This window comes from Harmonia axyridis, chromosome 1, assembly GCF_914767665.1.
Source record: "Harmonia axyridis chromosome 1, icHarAxyr1.1, whole genome shotgun sequence".
Classification (NCBI taxonomy): domain Eukaryota; kingdom Metazoa; phylum Arthropoda; class Insecta; order Coleoptera; family Coccinellidae; genus Harmonia; species Harmonia axyridis.
In genome coordinates this window covers 63,254,701-63,274,707 of record NC_059501.1, presented here as the reverse complement: position 1 = coordinate 63,274,707, position 20,007 = coordinate 63,254,701, and the positions used below count along the sequence as shown (strand labels likewise).

At 30.9% G+C, this 20,007-nt stretch overlaps 1 long non-coding RNA gene across 1 annotated transcript; it reads right to left on the bottom strand.

The window, feature by feature from the left end:
* Nucleotides 1–10,175: 10,175 nt before the first annotated feature.
* Nucleotides 10,176–14,286, bottom strand: LOC123685660. The gene is made up of 3 exons (XR_006748344.1): nt 14,076–14,286; nt 13,753–13,998; nt 10,176–13,697 (listed from the first exon to the last, which is right to left on the bottom strand). It is a non-coding gene; the product is annotated as an uncharacterized LOC123685660 (long non-coding RNA).
* Nucleotides 14,287–20,007: the final 5,721 nt, after the last annotated feature.

Genomic DNA, 20,007 nt, shown 5'->3' with positions numbered 1-20,007 from the left:
GATTTCAATACATTAATCGATAAGTAGAATTATTTTTAATGTTATATTCAAAGGAGAGGGGAAAATTTTCAGATCGATACAAGGTGGTTGATAAACATTGGAATAATTTATTTACACATTAATTGAACATTAGGAAAAAATATGGATAACTTTTTACAATCCATAACTTATAGAATAATACACTCATAAATATAATTAAATGAACACTTGAATATTTACAGAATTTAACAGATAGATTGTTTTCACAGATTATTCAATATTTTATATTTTTGTGCAATTCGACTTGGGTTCTTTCATTTTCCCTTGTCCGGGATCATTTTCACTTTGTTCTGGATTTTTCGTTTTTGTTGATGGATTTTTCGAAAAGATAATGATATATAATTTTGAGAATTTTTCGATCACATGTTAAGGTACGAACTACGAAGATATCTGAAGTCAGAATTCGGTATTTATTTAAGACTTGAAATCAATTTTTCAATTGTCTTGTATGAATGAAAAAAGATATTGGTTATTTCAAATTACTACTTTCAAAATGAGAGAAAATTTTCAATTGAAATTTTCGTTATTATTGGTATTCAATATTCGTCAATCGGAATTTTTTGTATGTATTTCACTGACAGATTTTAAGTGAATTACATTCATAAAGAATAGGCTGAAGATTTCAATACATTAATCGATAAGTAGAATTATTTTTAATGTTATATTTAAAGGAGAGGGGAAAATTTTCAGATCGATACAAGGTGGTTGATAAACATTGGAATAATTTATTTACACATTAATTGAACATGGGGAAAAAATATGGATAACTTTTTACAATCCATAACTTATAGAATAATACACTCATAAATATAATTAAATAAACACTTGAATATTTACAGAATTTAACAGATAGATTGTTTTCACAGATTATTCAATATTTTATATTTTTGTGCTATTCGACTTGGGTTCTTTCATTTTCCCTTGTCCAGGATCATTTTCACTTTGTTCTGCATTTTTCGTTTTCGATGACATTTTTTTCTTCTTACTGTGATGAAATCCATTGGCATCCACCCACTTGTCTCCATATATTTTCTCTAAGGCCTTTGCCTGGGCGAAAGCTATATTTCCTCTAGGCATGCTGAATATGGGTCCTTATAAAAACTATAACACTATTTCAATATTATTATTATCATAAAGAGTTGGCTCGTTTGAATACGATAGTAGACTCTATGAGAGTATTCGAAACACTGTTGTGAAATGAATTTATAGCAGTTTATATAGTTGCCAGATACCCTATTACTAGTTTTAGTAGTCAGTTAACTTTTTCTTAATTTCAAACTACCAATAGTAATGTGTGGTTAACGACGAAATAATGGGTTATTTGTAAATGACAATAGGTCTTATCTCCCATCACTGATAACAGTTGGAACTTTCATCATGGAACTCACAAGTACAAAAATGTATAAAAAATAGCATTTGTAATGAATAGTTCAAGATGGATTTATTCGATCACCGCCTGAATATTAATTTCATTCAAATACATACTTTGGTAGGATTTTTTGAATAAATATTTGTTCGTTAGAAAAATATCTTGCTTTCAATAATGATTTGAAGTTTTACGTATTGAATGTCATTATAAGTTTTTCAAAAAGATAATGATATATAATATTGAGAATTCTTCGATCACCTGTTAAGGTACGAACTACGAAGATATCTGAAGTCAGAATTCGGCATTTATTGAAGATTTGAAATCAATTTTTCAATTGTCTTGTATGAATGAAAAAAGATATTGGTAATTTCAAATTACTGCTTTCAAAATGATAGAAAATTTTCAATTGAAATTTTCGTTATAATTGGTATTCAATATTCGTCAATCGAAATTTTTTGTATGTATTTCACTGACAGATTTTAAATGAATTACATTCATAAAGAATAGGCTAAAGATTTCAATACATTAATCGATAAGTAAAATTATTTTTTATGTTTTATTTAAAGGAGAGGGAAAAAGTTTCAGATCGATACAAGTTGGTTGATAAACATTGGAATAATTTATTTACACATTAATTGAACATTGGAAAAAAATATGGATAATTTTTTCAATCAATAACTTATAGAATAATACACTCATAAATATAATTAAATAAACACTTGAATATTTTCAGAATTTAACAGATAGATTGTTTTCACAGATTATTCAATATTTTATATTTTTGTGCTATTCGACTTGGGTTCTTTCATTTTCCCTTGTCCAGGATCATTTTCACTTTGTTCTGCATTTTTCGTTTTTGATGACACTTTTTTCTTCTTACTGTGATGAAATCCATTGGCATCCACCCACTTGTCTCCATACATTTTCTCTAAGGCCTTTGCCTGGGCGAAAGCTATATTTCCTCTAGGCATGCTGAATATGGGTACTTATAAAAGCTATAACACTATTTCAATATTATTATTATCAGACAGAGTTGGCTCGTATGAATAAGGTAGTAGACTCTATGAGAGTATTCGAAACACAGTTGTTGTGAAATAAATTCATAGCAGTTTATATAGTTGACAGATACCCTATTACTAGTTTTAGTAGTCAGTTAACTTTCTATTGATTTCAAACTACCAATAGTAATGAGTGCTTAACGACGAAATAATAGGTTATTTGTAAATAACACTAGGTCTTATCACCCATCACTGATAACAGTTGGAACTTTCACCATGGAACTCACAAGTACAAAAATGTATAAAAAATAGCATTTGTAATGAATAGTTCAAGATGGATTTATTCCATCACCGCCTGAATATTAATTTCATTCAAATACATACTTTGATAAAATTTTTTGAATAAATATTCGTTCGTTAGAAAAATATCTTGCTTTCAATAATGATTTGAAATTTTATGTATTGAGTGTCATCATAAGTTTTTCAAAAAGATAATGATATATAATTTTGAGAATTCTTCGATCACATGTTAAGGTACGAACTACGAAGATATCTGAAGTCAGAATTCGGCATTTATTGAAGATTTGAAATCAATTTTTCAATTGTCTTGTATGAATGAAAAAGAAATTGGTAATTTCAAATTACTGTTTTCAAAATGAGAGAAAATTTTCTATTGAAATTTTCGTTATTATTAGTATTCAATATTCGTCAATCGAAATTTTTTGTATGTATTTCACTGACAGATTTTAATTGAATAACATTCATAACGAATAGGCTGAAGATTTCAATACATTAATCGATAAGTAGAATTATTTTTAATGTTATATTTAAAGGAGAGGGGAAAATTTTCAGATCGATACAAGGTGGTTGATAAACATTGGAATAATTTATTTACACATTAATTGAACATCAGGAAAAGATATGGATAACTTTTTACAATCCATAACTTATAGAATAATACACTCATAAATATAATTAAATAAACACTTGAATATTTACAGAATTTAACAGATAGATTGTTTTCACAGATTATTCAATATTTTATATTTCTGTGCAATTCGACTTGGGTTCTTTCATTTTCCCTTGTCCGGGATCATTTTCACTTTGTTCTGGATTTTTCGTTTTTGTTGATGGATTTTTCAAAAAGATAATGATATATAATTTTGAGAATTCTTCGATCACATGTTAAGGTACGAACTACGAAGATATCTGATGTCAGAATTCGGCATTTATTGAAGATTTGAAATCAATTTTTCAATTGTCTTGTATGAATGAAAAAGATATTGGTAATTTCAAATTACTGCTTTCAAAATGAGAGAAAATTTTCTATTGAAATTTTCGTTATTATCAGTATTCAATATTCGTCAATCGAAATTTTTTGTATGTATTTCACTGACAGATTTTAAATGAATTACATTCATAAAGAATAGGCTGAAGATTTCAATACATTAATCGATAAGTAGAATTATTTTTAATGTTATATTCAAAGGAGAGGGAAAAATTTTCAGATCGATACAAGGTGGTTGATAAACATTGGAATAATTTATTTACACATTAATTGAACATTGGGAAAAAATATGGATAACTTTTTACAATCCATAACTTATAGAATAATACACTCATAAATATAATTAAATAAACACTTGAATATTTACAGAATTCAACAGATAGATTGTTTTCACAGATTATTCAATATTTTATATTTTTGTGCTATTCGACTTGAGTTCTTTCATTTTTTCTTGTCCAGGATCATTTTCACTTTGTTCTGCATTTTTCGTTTTCGATGACATTTTTTTCTTCTTACTGTGATGAAATCCATTGGCATCCACCCACTTGTCTCCATATATTTTCTCTAAGGCCTTTGCCTGGGCGAAAGCTATATTTCCTCTAGGCATGCTGAATATGGGTCCTTATAAAAACTATAACACTATTTCAATATTATTATTATCATAAAGAGTTGGCTCGTTTGAATACGGTAGTAGACTCTATGAGAGTATTCGAAACACTGTTGTGAAATAAATTTATAGCAGTTTATATAGTTGACAGATACCCTATTACTAGTTTTAGTAGTCAGTTAACTTTCTATTGATTTCAAACTACCAATAGTAATGAGTGCTTAACGACGAAATAATTGGTTATTTGTAAATAACACTAGGTCTTATCTCCCATCACTGATAACAGTTGGAACTTTCACCATGGAACTCACAAGTACAAAAATGTATAAAAAATAGCATTTGTAATGAATAGTTCAAGATGGATTTATTCGATTACCGCCTGAATATTAATTTCATTCAAATACATACTATGATAGAATTTTTTGAATAAATATTCGTTCGTTAGAAAAATATCTTGCTTTCAATAATGATTTGAAATTTTATGTATTGAGTGTCATTATAATTTTTTCAAAAAGATAATGATATATAATTTTGAGAATTCTCCGATCACATGTTAAAGTACGAACTACGAAGATATCTGAAGTCAGAATTCGACATTTATTGAAGATTTGAAATCAATTTTTCAATTGTCTTGTATGAATGAAAAAGATATTGGTAATTTCAAATTTCTGCTTTCAAAATGAGAGAAAATTTTCAATTGAAATTTTCGTTATTATTGGTATTCAATATTCGTCAATCGAAATTTTTTGTATTTATTTCACTGACAGATTTTAAATGAATTACATTCATAAAGAATAGGCTAAAGATTTCAATACATTAATCGATAAGTAACATTATTTTTAGTGTTTTATTCAAAGGAGAGGGAAAAATTTTCAAATCGATACAAGTTGGTTGATAAACATTGAAATAATTTATTTACACATTAATTGAACATTGGGAAAAATATGGATAACTTTTCACAATCAATAACTTATAGAATAATACACTCATAAATATAATTAAATAAATACTTGAATATTTACAGAATTTAACAGATAAATTGTTTTCACAGATTATTCAATATTTTATATTTTTGTGCTATTCGTCTTGGGTTCTTTCATTTTTCCTTGTCCAGGATCATTTTCATTTTGTTCTGCATTTTTCGTTTTTGATGACACTTTTTTCTTCTTACTGTGATGAAATCCATTGGCATCCACCCACTTGTCTCCATACATTTTCTCTGAGGCCTTTGCCTTGGCGAAAGCTATATTTCCTCTAGGCATGCTGAATATGGGTACTTATAAAAGCTATAACACTATTTCAATATTATTATTATCAGAAAGAGTTGGCTCGTTTGAATAAGGTAGTAGACTCTATGAGAGTATTCGAAACACTGTTGTTGTGAAATAAATTCATAGCAGTTTATATAGTTGACAGATACCCTATTACTAGTTTTAGTAGTCAGTTAACTTTCTCTAAATTTCAATCTACCAATAGTAATGAGTAGTTAACGACGAAATAATGGGTTATTTGTAAATGACAATAGGTCTTATCTCCCATCACTGATAACAGTTGGAACTTTCACCATGGAACTTACAAATACAAAAATGTATAAAAAATTGCATTTGTGATGAATTGACCAAGATGGATTTATTTATTCATTTCATTCAGAATACATACTTTGATAGGATTTTTTGAATAAATATTTGTTCGTTAGAAATATATCTTGCTTTCAATAATGATTTGAAATTTTATGTATTGAGTGTCATTATAATTTTTTTAACAAGATATTGATATATAATTTTGAGAATTCTTCGATCACATGTTAAAGTACGAACTACGAAGATATCTGAAGTCAGAATTCGGTATTTATTGAAGACTTGAAATCAATTTTTCAATTGTCTTGTATGAATGAAAAAAGATATTGGTAATTTCAAATTACTGCTTTCAAAATGAGAGAAAATTTTCAATTGAAATTTTCGTTATTATTAGTATTCAATATTCGTCAATCGAAATTTTTTGTATGTATTTCACTGACAGATTTTAAATGAATTACATTCATAAAGAATAGGCTAAAGATTTCAATACATTAATCGATAAGTAGAATTATTTTCAATGTTTTATTCAAAGGTGAGGGGAAAATTTTCAGATCGATACAAGTTGGTTGATAAACATTGGAATAATTTATTCACACATTAATTGAACATTCGGAAAAAATATGGATAACTTTTTACAATTGATAACTTATAGAATAATACACTCATAAATATAATTCAATAAACACTTGAATATTTACAGAATGTAACAGATAAATTGTTTTCACAGATTATTCAATATTTTATATTTTTGTGCTATTCGATTTGGGTTCTTTCAGGGCCCCCGCAACCGCGCGTTCAACGCGTGCACCGCACGCGGGCGCCACTCTTAAGGGGCGCCAAAATCTCTTATAGACCGCATGAAAATCTGAAAGACCAAAGGTTTTTGAAAAAGATTTTTTTTATTTTTTCAACAATTTTAAACGTGCAAAGACATCTTTTACACATCCAAACAAGTTCCCGAACGTCACAATCCCTATAAAATAACCTCGGCCACAGATTGCAATTATACGATACTTTTCGAGTAAACAAATCATAAATAATCATCCCTTTGTCGGTACGGGATTTCTTTATGGACCACCTTGCACCGGACGGCGGGCACCATTTCTTCGATCATCACTAAAACGCATATGGTACACATAAACAATCATAAATACCGAAGCGATAGCTTTTAGCCAGGGGAATTACTGAAACTTTCGCCACCATCTGTAGGAAAAATACTACATGTTACAGAGAATTTCTGAAACTACCAAAATCTGCTTGCTATGCTATAACAGAACAGCAGAAACCTATCCAAAGAATAGTTATTTTGTTTCGAAACGTTTAGGGGTTGAGGTCAAGACGCAAAAAATTAAAATACTCAGATAATTGGAAAGATTTGTATTTTGTGTAATTATGGTTTGTTTTACTGTTTCTTGTTGTGATTAAATTAAATTTTATGAAATAGTAAGTACCTATCCACATACAGTATTAGCATTTCTATTAGTCTATTAAATTCGATTTTTTTTTCTGTTTAAAATGGTGCACATCCTAAATTATCCCATACCTATATACTATAATATTATTTTTATTTGCTTCAAATAGGGAAGTATTGTTTGTAATCGTGAAAAAATTGAATCGACTTTGATATTTTGAATTTGTTACCTGGGGCCACCATCATATTATACTTAATTTTTTGCACCCTGGATCTGTATTATTTATTTGATGTTCGTAGCCGTTTGACATTCTAAAAAATAGTAATTTACGTAACAAGTCCGGAAAATAGGGTTTTTTTGGACGAATAGACAAAATTCCAGGACGAGCGTAAGCGAGTCCTGGAAGTCTGTGAGTCCAAAAAAACCATTTTCGGGCGTGTTGCGTACAATATTTTTTCGGCAACCATGTAAAATAATACTATCGCTGCTGCTTCTCATATTTTATTGCGATTGCGATCAAAAAACATGCAAATTTTTGACAACTAATTTCATATGAACTGTCAGCCGTTATCTCGGTTGCTATGGATTCTATGATTCTTTTCCGGCCTAGTCCGGGAAGTACTTACTTCCCGGACTAGGCCGGGAAATGCTACTTTCTCAGAGAAAAAGCGTCCGGGAAGTGAGCACTTCCCGGACGGTAGCCGAAAAAATATATTTCACCTTTGCCAAAAATTAATTATTATAACAGGAACAGGGTATGTGCTTCAGATCGGTCTTAACTTATTATTATTATTAATATTAACTCCGTTTAGGTTTAAAGGCTCGGATTTAAGGTTTAAATTCATAAAAATGAAAACATACGGGTTATTCTCAAAGGGATGGCGCAAAGTAAATCATGGGTGAATGTCCTTACCAATTTTGGATCAAGTTTTTCTTAAATTCTAGGAGCCATACAAGAGAAAACGACCTTCTGATGCAAAATTTCGAGAGCAAAAAAAAGCTAGACTTCAACAAAGGGAGAAGATGGCTGGGAGTATGGAACAATATTTAATAATTATTAATAATAATATTAATATTTTAATATAATATTATGAATAATTTAAAGAAGAATAAAGCTCAGATTTTGAAAACTCTGCAGTTTCATTACAAAATTAAAATAAAATGCGGTTTTGATCGAATGCTTGAATAAAATAATGAAACATTTAAAAAATGTATTATGCAACAACTGACAGCATAAAGTTCTTAAGGCATTCAATAAAGGTTGCTGATAGTTTTTTTAACCCTTCTACAAATAAATTCCTAATAAAAACTGAAACATTTTTTGCCGATTATCCTGCGACGTTTTTCTCCACTTTCCCCCCTTAAGGGGCGCCAAAATATTTTCGGCACGCGGGCGTTGATGACCCTTGCGGGGGCCCTGGGTTCTTTCATTTTCCCTTTTTCAGGATCATTTCCACTTTGTTCTGGATTTTTCGTTTTTGATGACACTTTTTTCTTCTTACTGTGATGAAATCCATTGGCATCCAACCACTTGTCTCCATACATTTTCTCTGAGGCCTTTGCCTGGGCGAAAGCTATATTTCCTCTAGGCATGCTGAATATGGGTACTTATGAAAACTATAACACTATTTCAATATTATTATTATCAGAAAGAGTTGGCTCGTTTGAATAAGGTAGTAGACTCTATGAGAGTATTCGAAACACTGTTGTTGTGAAATAAATTCATAGCAGTTTATATAGTTGCCAGATACCCTATTACTAGTTTTAGTAGTCAGTTAACTTTCTCTCGATTTCAAACTACCAATAGTAATGAGTGCTCAACGACGAAATTATGGGTAATTTGTAAATAACACTAATAACACTAGGTCTTATCACTCATCACTGATAACAGTCGGAACTTTCACCATGGAACTCACAAGTACAAAAATGTATAAAAATTGCATTTGTAATGAATAGTTCAAACTGGATTTATTCGATCACCGCCTGAATATTAATTTCATTCAAATACATACTTTGATAGGATTTTTTGAATAAATATTTGTTAGTTATAAAAATATCTTGCTTTCGATAATGATTTGAAATTTTATGTATTGAGTGTCATTATAATTTTTTCAAAAAGATAATGATATATAATTTTGAAAATTCTTCGATCACATGTTAAGGTACGAACCACGAAGATATCTGAAGTCAGAATTCGGCATTTATTGAAGATTTGAAATCAATTTTTCAATTGTCTTGTATGAATGAAAAAGATATTGGTAATTTCAAATTACTGCTTTCAAAATGAGAGAAAATTTTCAATTGAAATTTTCGTTATTATTGATATTCAATGATCGTCAATCGAAATTTTTTGTATGTATTTCACTGACAGACTTTAAATGAATTACATTCATAAAGAATAGGCTAAAGATTTCAATACATTATTCGATAAGTAGAATTATTTTCAATGTTTTATTCAAAGGAGAGGGGAAAATTTTCAGATCGATACAAGTTGGTTGATAAACATTGGAATAATTTATTTACACATTAATTGAACATTGGGAAAAAATATGGATAACTTTTTACAATTGATAACTTATAGAATAATACACTCATAAATATAATTCAATAAACACTTGAATATTTACAGAATTTAACAGATAAATTGTTTTCACAGATTATTCAATATTTTATATTTTTGTGCTATTCGACTTGGGTTCTTTCATTTTCCCTTGTTCAGGATCATTTTCACTTTATTCTGGATTTTTCGTTTTTGATGACACTTTTTTCTTCTTACTGTAATGAAATCCATTGGCATCCACCCACTTGTCTCCATATATTTTCTCTAAGGCCTTTGCCTGGGCGAAAGCTATGTTTCCTCTTGGCATGCTGAATATGGGTACTTATAAAAACTATAACACTATTTCAATATTATTAATATCAGAAAGAGTTGGCTCGTTTGATTACGGTAGTAGACTCTATGAGAGTATTCGAAACACAGTTGTTGTGAAATTAATTCATAGCAGTTTATATACTTCACAGATACCCTATTACTAGATTTAGTAGTCAGTTAACTTTCCCTTAATTTCAAGCTAGGTACCAATAGTAATGAGTGCTTAACGACGAAATAATGGGTTATTTGTAAATGACCATAGGTCTTATCTCCCATCACTGATAACAGTTGGAACTTTCACCATGGATCTTACAAATACAAAAATGCATTCGTAATGAATAGACCAAGATGGATTTATTCGATTTCCGCCTGAATATTAATTTCATTCAAATTACATACTTTGATAGGATTTTTTGAATAAATATTTTTTCGTAAGAAATATATATTGCTTTCAATAATGATTTGAAATTTTATGTATTGAGTGTCATTAATATTTTTTAAAAAGGTAATGATATATAATTTTGAGAATTCTTTGATCTCATGTTAAGGTACGAACTTATCTGAAGTCTGAATTTGGCATTTATTGAAGATTTGATATTAATTTTTCAATTGTCTTGTATGAAAGAAAGAGATATTGCTAATTCTCAAATTACTGCTCTCAAAATAAATAAATAATACATTATTTAATACATTATTTTACTTCAAAAGTGGTACATGATGGAGATATTCTTTGCTTAAAATAATTCTTTGCTGTGTAGATAACTAATGATGTGACACGGTAACTTATATCTCAATGATACTAACTATCCGGAAAAGGTGATCGCAACGAGGATGATCGGACACAAATCATACAGTTGGAATTTCATTGATGAAAAATATGAATGATCGGATTGTGAACTAAGGTATCAAAATTCAGAGATGTCAGAAGTTGAATCCGCAAGTGCAATCATGTCTAGGCTAATGTGTTCGATCTTGAAATTCATTCTAGCAGCAATATTCTTAATATTTTGATCAATCTGTACCCAAATTTGAAGGAAATAAATTGAATCGACTTAAATAAAATTTAATATTACAGGAAGAGTGTATTGGTAAAATGATTTAAAGTTAATCAACATGTATACTAGTCACAGACACAGTTTACTATAGGTATGGGTTTAGTGTAGTAATCAATTATTTTTCAAGTTGACCTTTTACAAGAAAATAAGCTAGCATCTAGTAATAATGACTAGAATGAAGGATAGTTTTTATTAATACTCATTAATAAATCGAGATGAAGGCATGGAAGATGAACAAAATCACTATTTGATGAGAAAAGTATGAAATAATGCAAATCACTTATAGCAACTTGCAATCGGTATTTCATATCTCAACACCAAAATCAACTCCATTCTTCATTTGTTGTGTGGTTCGTGAATATTGGTTAATTTTTTTAATTATTATGTTTAAATTTTTTATGATTCTGATTGCACGAGGCTCAAAATTATCATTCTGTATCCAATTACAAATTTTAATCTGGATCGAAGGTGTAGGTGAAATAAATAAAAATTTGAAAAAATTTGAACGATCATATTTACGGAAACTTTGCCCATCAACGAACTGCGGCATTCGAGATCAGAACCTAGCCTGAAAATTTCAAGTTTCTAGTTTTTTTTCGTTCGGCAAATATTTTGCTTACACATGGGCCGATTCGAGTTTGAGGAAGAATTCGAATTCGAGAGTCGAATACCCCCTCTGGCAGGGGGGAGGGGCAGCTGCCCCCTTGGTGACTCCAAGTCAGTTGCGTTCAGCAAATATTGATTATAAATTCATCAATTATGTGTGTACAATATGTAAAAAAATCAGCAATCAGAATATTTTCATGGTATGTGTAAAATGGCAACCTAGACAATCTAGCAGATAGTTCTACTTTCGTAAAAAGAGCTTCAATACTCAATACGATATTTTATTGATTACAAAATAACTAAATGTCTAGCAACATTTGGGCCTATGAGAAAATATAGGGTACATCATGAATCATTGCAAGGCCGAGATCATGAAGAGAGCATGAAAGGAAAACCGTAACAATATCTCAAAGGTTGCAACCTCGTGCACAGGGGTTCGGTATGACGTTAATGCCATTATTTCGGTAAATATCAACGATGAAATGCCTAACAGGGCTTAGGACGTTTTGCTCTGATATTAAAACAATCTCCCCCACGTGAACGGAACGGTAGGGGCTTGAGACATAATCCCCCCTCAATAATCTTCAGTTATTTATATTTACCTGCCATATTACGATCCTACCTGATGCTGGGGGTGGTTCTTTGATTTCAAATCTCTTTTTATTGTTTTTCGAACTGGGAGAAATGTAATTGGAACTTAATGCTTCGGAGGCTGCGATGTTGATATTGAAGTGTGAATAGAATTATTTTCGAATTTCTACACCGAGAGAAGTGTTTATTCGATATTATCGAAAATGCATTATAGTAAATAAATCATTTATTGGATATATGGACAAACAAATATTAGTTTATTCAATATTGTTATTAACTTCATTTTATATATCCTCAAATAAAAATATTTATTGTTACAAAGTACCTCTTTCATTTTTCCTAGGCTAAAGCCTCAGTGTGTTATTCCGAGTCGTTCTTGTAGGAGTTGTAGGTTAGAATTCTTGTGATATAACAATAAAAAAACTTCAGTTATATCGTTTATATATAAAAATAAAGCATAGAAATCCAACCCGGTGTAGCAAAAAAAGAGATAGAAATAATTGTGGTTTCTTCTTAGGACCATTTCCTTATTTTCATTTAATGTAGCAAATTTGATGATTTTTCTTTCTATCCCTTCAGAGGGATGAATATTCTTGCAACTGGCTGGACATTTAACCTCTATGATGGAGTCTACTCCAACCAACCCATCAGGGCTAGCGCCAAAAATGAAATGGTTCCTATCAATAAAGAGCCCACAAGGAACAACAGCAACTTTGAATTGTTGCTCGAATGCTTTTATAGCAACTGATTCGTGTTCGAGTCCATACCTAGTCGATTCGGTTCCAAAAAATGGGGAATATAATAGGTTTTTGACCACTTTCTCGCAGGAAGTGGTCTTCCTCAATTTACATATTTCCCCAAAATTTGTTGCAGTCAACCGCGAAAGTCGTTCCTGCTTCCATGTAGGATTGGACCGTTGCCCTCTTGTGAGCAGTGGCGTGTCTAGGTTTTAAACTCAGTGAAAATCTCTTCTTCTTGCCTTTCTATCTGCAAATTCGTTTATAAAAATTGATTTATCCATTGCAGCTGCTTCTTCTGCTTCTATGGATAATATTGCAAGTCTACTTAGTCTCCCTTGTGACATTTTATTCCGTAAATTAATTTTAATGATTTTTAATTTGGAAAATCCCTAGTGCTGAGCTGAAAGCTTCGATTTGGGAAGAAGTTGGCTAGGGACTGGACTGGGATGGCTTGCGACAAATAATAACGTGCAGGTACTGCATACAGAGGGTAGAACATTTGCAGCACATCAAAGTAAGAGTCGTAAGAATGGAGAATATATTCTGAAAATTTATTCGCGTCATCAGAATATAATAACAATTTCAAACTTATTCTTACCAGTTCCGCGTCGCGGGGTTTCGCAGTATAGTAGAACCGCCACTGCTTGTGAGCCTTTCTACTTTTTCCATTTCGGGAATTGTCTTCTTCATACATTGAAGGAACCTAATCTTCTGTTACTCAAATAATTCTGCCTCCATATCAGGTTCCGGATTGGACTCAGGGCCATAATCTTCATCTGGCAGAGTTGATTTTTCGAATTTCTTCAATCCTCTTCTTTTCACACAAAACTGCTTACTTCTTCGCCTATTAATAATAATGATAATTTTACTGCTCCTAATTAACTACCGTCATTGGACATTGACTGAAGTCCTTCAGCTTACCTTGAAGTAATTTTGTTCATATATTTTTTAATAATGGGGGGTGGGCTTTTGTTTGTTATTGTTCGGCCAAGAACACTATAATAACTGCCACCAGAATTGAAAGAAATAGCAGCTGCCCTACATCTCATTTCATAGCCGCCTCTCAAGGAAAAATTGATCCTTTTGCCACCCACAAATTTGCAGACAATTGAGTTATAATGTTCTGCAACATTTGTATGAGGCTCGAGGTATTGTACACAAATCTGTTCATACAGATTTCAATGTCCTCGTATAAGCCACATTCTTTCATCTCTGGCACGAAGTTCCTCTCAAGGTTTTTTGGTGCACATTTAAAATAAGCAATATTTGCACAATTAGCATGCTCACCAAAAATATGAGAGGGAACATTCCGGAGATCTCTGCAATAAGACTCCACCTTTTCATTCACTGGAACCTCCTCTTGAATTCTGTGATTCATGCATATCCTCAAACGGCAAGAATTACTCTCCATAATTTTACGCAATCTATGGGGTACAGGTAAATTTTTGAAAAACTTCTCTTACGATCTAAATGAGAAATATATTCCTGCATTAGTATTCAAAATTGGAAATTGGGGCCAGTAATATTTCCACTATATTTTGATATATAAAACAACAGTCGTCGATGCCTTCAACAGCAACAAAAAAAACATACTTTCAATTTGCAAAACATACAACAATATAACTTACCACAAACTTCTTTTATTTTAGAAGAAAAATTTTTCAATAAGTGATTTCGGCATTCTATTTGTTGCACCAAAAGATTTCCATATGGCCTGCTTTCTATCAGTCTTTTGTAGAGGCTGCTATCTCCGTCCCCAACTAATTGGTAGTACTTTAAGCCATGGGTGCTGATACTTAGTCTAAACCCCTCAGCTATAATATCAGCTTCCATACTGGTTGAGGTACCTTGCCAGTTTTTGAAACATATATGGGAGAGCTTAGGCACCTCTCTTGTTTCAGTCCGAGCACATATGCAAAAATATTTGTTCCTTATGCCTAAAAATAATATCTTTTCTGTTTTCCCCCTATTATACATGCCTAAAATAGAGTATTGTCAAAATTATGACCAGCATCTACCAAGAAGATAAATAACTAACCACTCCAGACAATGCATCATAGTTCACGTTGTAGGAACGTTTGCTCCATGTACCATCTGCAATGACTGTAATAAGGGGAACACCATCCTGGTCAACCTGGCCTAAATTTCAGCTTCTTCTTTTCCAGCATCCTCCATGTGGTCTCTTTGATAATATTGGAAACTTCTTCTCAGTGCTGCTGGTAAGTTTTGTAGTCATAAGGAACATTCAGAATTGCAAAATTCTCATCAGCTGTTGAATATCCAATTCCAGTTGAAACTGTTGCAAAGCAAAGCAATTAATTGAAAATACTGCCTTCCTAAATTCAATGAATCAAGTTGAAAGAGAAGCTTGGATATCATTTGTTGCAGTTGTAAAAAATTTTTTAGGCAAACGTAAAGCTCAAAACTATGTTGAAATGGTTAACAAGATGCTTAATAGTTCGAAATACTCAGGGTGCAATATGAGTATTAAAATACACTATTTACACAGCCACTTATACTGTTTTCCAGAAAATTTAGAAGACAGAAGTGAGAAAGAAGGTGGAATATTTCACCAAGATTTTGAAGAAGTTATGGAGGACCGCTACCAAGGAAAAGGAGACATGCACCTGATGGCAGATCACTGCTGGAGTTCAAAAAGAGACTGTTAAAAAAAAAAATTGAGAATGTCGCGGAAAAGAAGATTTCAAAGTATTGAATGACTATTTGATTTCTTCAATGTTTTCTTTTGTTTGTAATACGACATAATATTGTATTTTTTATAACCAAAATAAAAATTTCGTCTCTACTTTTGTTTATTACACTTACGGATTTGAGTTGAAATAATGTAACTTATTTTTCTCTCAAATTGTATATCTTAAAAATTTGAGCTAGGTGAAAATAAATACGTTATATTTGAATTCAGGACATCAAATTGAAAAAATAAAATATATGACAAATTGGAGCATAATCAATTAAACTCTCCTTTTATGTAGGGGGGCACTACAACATGAACATATAAATTGAACAAGAGAAAATAAATAATAACAAAACGTCCTCCTTAGATTGTCGAGGGGTTGAATATAAATGGAGTTTTCACCTATTGTAGGATTTTCTACTAATCTGTGAATTTCATTCATTCAATAATGGTCTATATTTGAACAGACAATGAGAATTTCTCACCTCAATGCGAAGATCTTTCATTTTTAGGAAAAACGCAAATATATTCAATGAATTCGGTTCTTACTTGATAATAGTCCATTATCAAATAACACACAATTGCAAAATTACCACTAACTTTTTTCATGGTAAGTATACGACAAAAAAAAATATTCGGTGTAAGTAATCGAATATAGATAAATTCTCTAAGAGATTTTCAACAGAATAATTGCTGATAAGAAAATTAAGTTTTATAACATCTGCGAATCGTTCGACGAAGTTGGGACAAATTCAAAGTGGGGTCTTAAAGTATTCCATAGACGTAATATTCAGCACTTTAACAATCTTAAAAATTTCTGTTATGTTATTCTACTGATTTGAAATGGTTATCTTTGGAAATAATAAATCTCGTACAAGCTCTAACTTTCTGTTATCTATTCATCTTAGTCGAAATTATCCCGGAATATGAAATACCCAACTATAAACTGGTATAAACGTGGAAATAGACATCCTAAAAGTTGTCTCAAAACCTACAGGGTGTAGACGACTAGTAAAATCTAAGGTCACAAGAATCTATTTTTTGCACATTTTATGAAAATATCTCGTTTCCTATTGGTTTTTCGCTATTTTTTGTCATTATCAGTATTTGAGAGAATTGAATTCCTTACGATTTTTGTTTCAAAAATTTTATACGTTGCATCGTTTCCGAGATAGAAGGTTGAGAACGCGCTTTTGGATCATTTATGTTCCGGTCAAAAAAAAAGCCATATAAAGTTTAAAAATTATTTATAAATACATGATTATAAATAATTTTCATTTCTCATTTACTATAGCAATTATAGCATTATATTTAATAATTTTCTTCAATAATCAAATAACAATCTAATCAATAACATCTCAGAATCATTAAAGAACAAACTTTAATACATTTGTATTATATTTTCATTGATATGCTAATTGGAAAATTGCAAGCTGTAAATATTACTGCTAAAGTGGCAAGAGTTGATGCGGGTACACTTATTATCAAAACAGCAATTGAAGAATCAAAACCTCAAAAATCTACACTTATAATAGAAGAAGATATTGATATACTTGGTATTTGGGCTTACACTTTCGCATCAACAAGTTATTTCTGTCAAAAAAAGGCGGCAAATAAAAATATACTCTTCGAAAGTTTTTATGAGTATTCCTGTTCAAAAAAAAAAGCATTGAGTAGCTGTGATATACCTTCTGTGCTTTAAAAAAAAAAAAATTGAGAATTTACCGAATTTGTTCGCAGCATTTGAAGAAGGAAACTGTCCGGTTCAAAAATCATTTGATAATGTAATTCAGATCTTGTGCTCAGTCTATAATGCTCCAAAAGCTGTAGACAGTATCGATCATCTTCGTTATCAGCAATACGTCAAGTCTACAAAACTGAATAAACCTATGGAGTTATTCAAATAGGTATTCCATGAAGTGCAGTAGCTCACCAGCAATACAATCGTGTTTATTATCAAGTTCAAATTTGGTTAGGGCATGATTTGGAACCCCAGAGTTTCACAATGCGTAACAAATTCCTGGACCTATCACGACAATTTTACCACCTGTTCCAGAGGAAGTGCTCAACACAATATTCTGCAACTGCAAGAGTGAAATCTTGATTGCAGTGCTCTTTAACTTGTGACCAGTGTAATGTAGAGATTCACGGCATGACTTGATATTCAAGCTACTTGACTTAAAATCAAGTTTACTTCAAATCAAGTAGTAGGTTTTCAATGTCAAGATAAGTCAAGTTTTTATTTATCAAGTACTTGAAAAATCAAGTACATTCTATCGAGCTACTTGATTTTAACAGTTTTATTGTGTAGTGTGCATATCAATGAAAAAATGAGAAAGTACCTTGAAAAAAAAACACTTTTATTTATGAAACTGATTGTATACAAGAACCAAAAATATCAACTATTCTAAAATGGAAACACAAATAAAATAACTATAAAACATTACAAAATATAAAATAACAAAATAGTTTCTTAATATTGAGAAACCTGCAAGCACTATTCGATTATATCATTTTCCCTCCATGAACTGAACACATGAGGTATCTTATGAATTTTTTGCCTTTTCGCATTGTAAATAGCGTATTGATTTAGTCCTCACGTCAGTGCTTTTCTCATTTTTCCTGATTAGTGCTGCTGCCTTCTCTAATTTTTTGTTATGGTACAATAGGGAGTGTCCAAATCCAAAATTGAAATGAAAACATAATCTGAGTATTGACGATAATATGTGTCACGGGTCTATTATTCTCGGTTCAATTGTTGGAAGTGATCTTTCAGACTTATTCGATTTCAGTTCCTAATCCGACACGTGGCGTCTTTGTGCTTTTGTTTTTAATACAGGCCTGTTCTGTCAAATCAAGAAATATCTAATTGAAATTTGGCTGTAGAAATTGAGAGATAAATATGATATGTGAAATTTTATATTGCTTTCATCAAGTGGTGATTTGAAATGTTCGGAGGTATGAGGCATGTTTGTTTTTGAATCATTAGTCTTTTTTTGAGAATCCACATTTTTGGAAGAAAGTTTTTGATGATTCGAAATCAATAATATTTTGAGGAAATTTCATTTTCACCATAAATAACACAAGAATCCCCAATACTGAATGTTTGTAAATAACGCATTCATCGAAAATTGCTACACTATTTTTTATTATTGGAAATACCTATTCGAACTCATAGGTGTGAAAAATCATATATTGAATATAAAAAAAAGCTTATAACAAATAGCTAGCCGATATTCTTACTTGGTTACGAAATCTCCAATAAACATGTAACCTAACAAGCTTTGTTTTCGAGATACAGGGTGTTAAAATTTGAAAAAAAACCGTTTTTACTTCAACTCTACTATTATTATATATTATATTCATTGTTTTAATTTTCAGATATTGAAGTCTTTTTAATTTAATGTTTCTCATTAGATAAGTGTCAATTTCCTTGGTTCTGAATCATTCCCCCGCCTTTCAGGCGTTTTGAAATGACTGGTTGTGTCACTCCCAATGATCATGACAATTCTTTTTGCTTTGACACGAGTCTTGATCAAGTAATGCCCCGGCACGTTGTTTCCCTAATAGCTGCCTCACCATAAATATTTGAGAGCATTCGATGAGCTTCAACCGCAGATTTCATCATTAACACTGGCATGAACACTAAGGTATCGAACACGAGCAGAAAATTAAAACCTTCCGCAAATGACGAGAATTTTGCTCTTAAGCTGAGCTATTCAATCGATAATAACTTTGTGATGCAGATACAATTCGACTAATATTTCGATGGCGTTCTTTTTACAAATACCTAAGCTTATTGTATGACATCTACGATCTATTTTCTTGTCTACCACTTACCGCTTCAGCCATATATAATTCTTAATTTGAATACTAAAATATTATTTCGAGTGATTAGAACCCAGCCCAATTCTTAAAATTTTCAAAATAACTGATAGATATCATATCAACTGGCGCCCAACGTGGGGTTCGAATAGTCACCAAATTATTATTTGCTTTCCAGTTTGATTGAAATTCACACTCTATATAAACTATTTCAATTTTTTTTAAGTAAGCAAAAGGTCTTTTCCAGAAATAATAAATTAAATTTAAAGGATAATTTGATATTTGTTGTTTTTTTTTTGGAATAAAAAAAATATAAAAGTTAAGGAGGAAGAA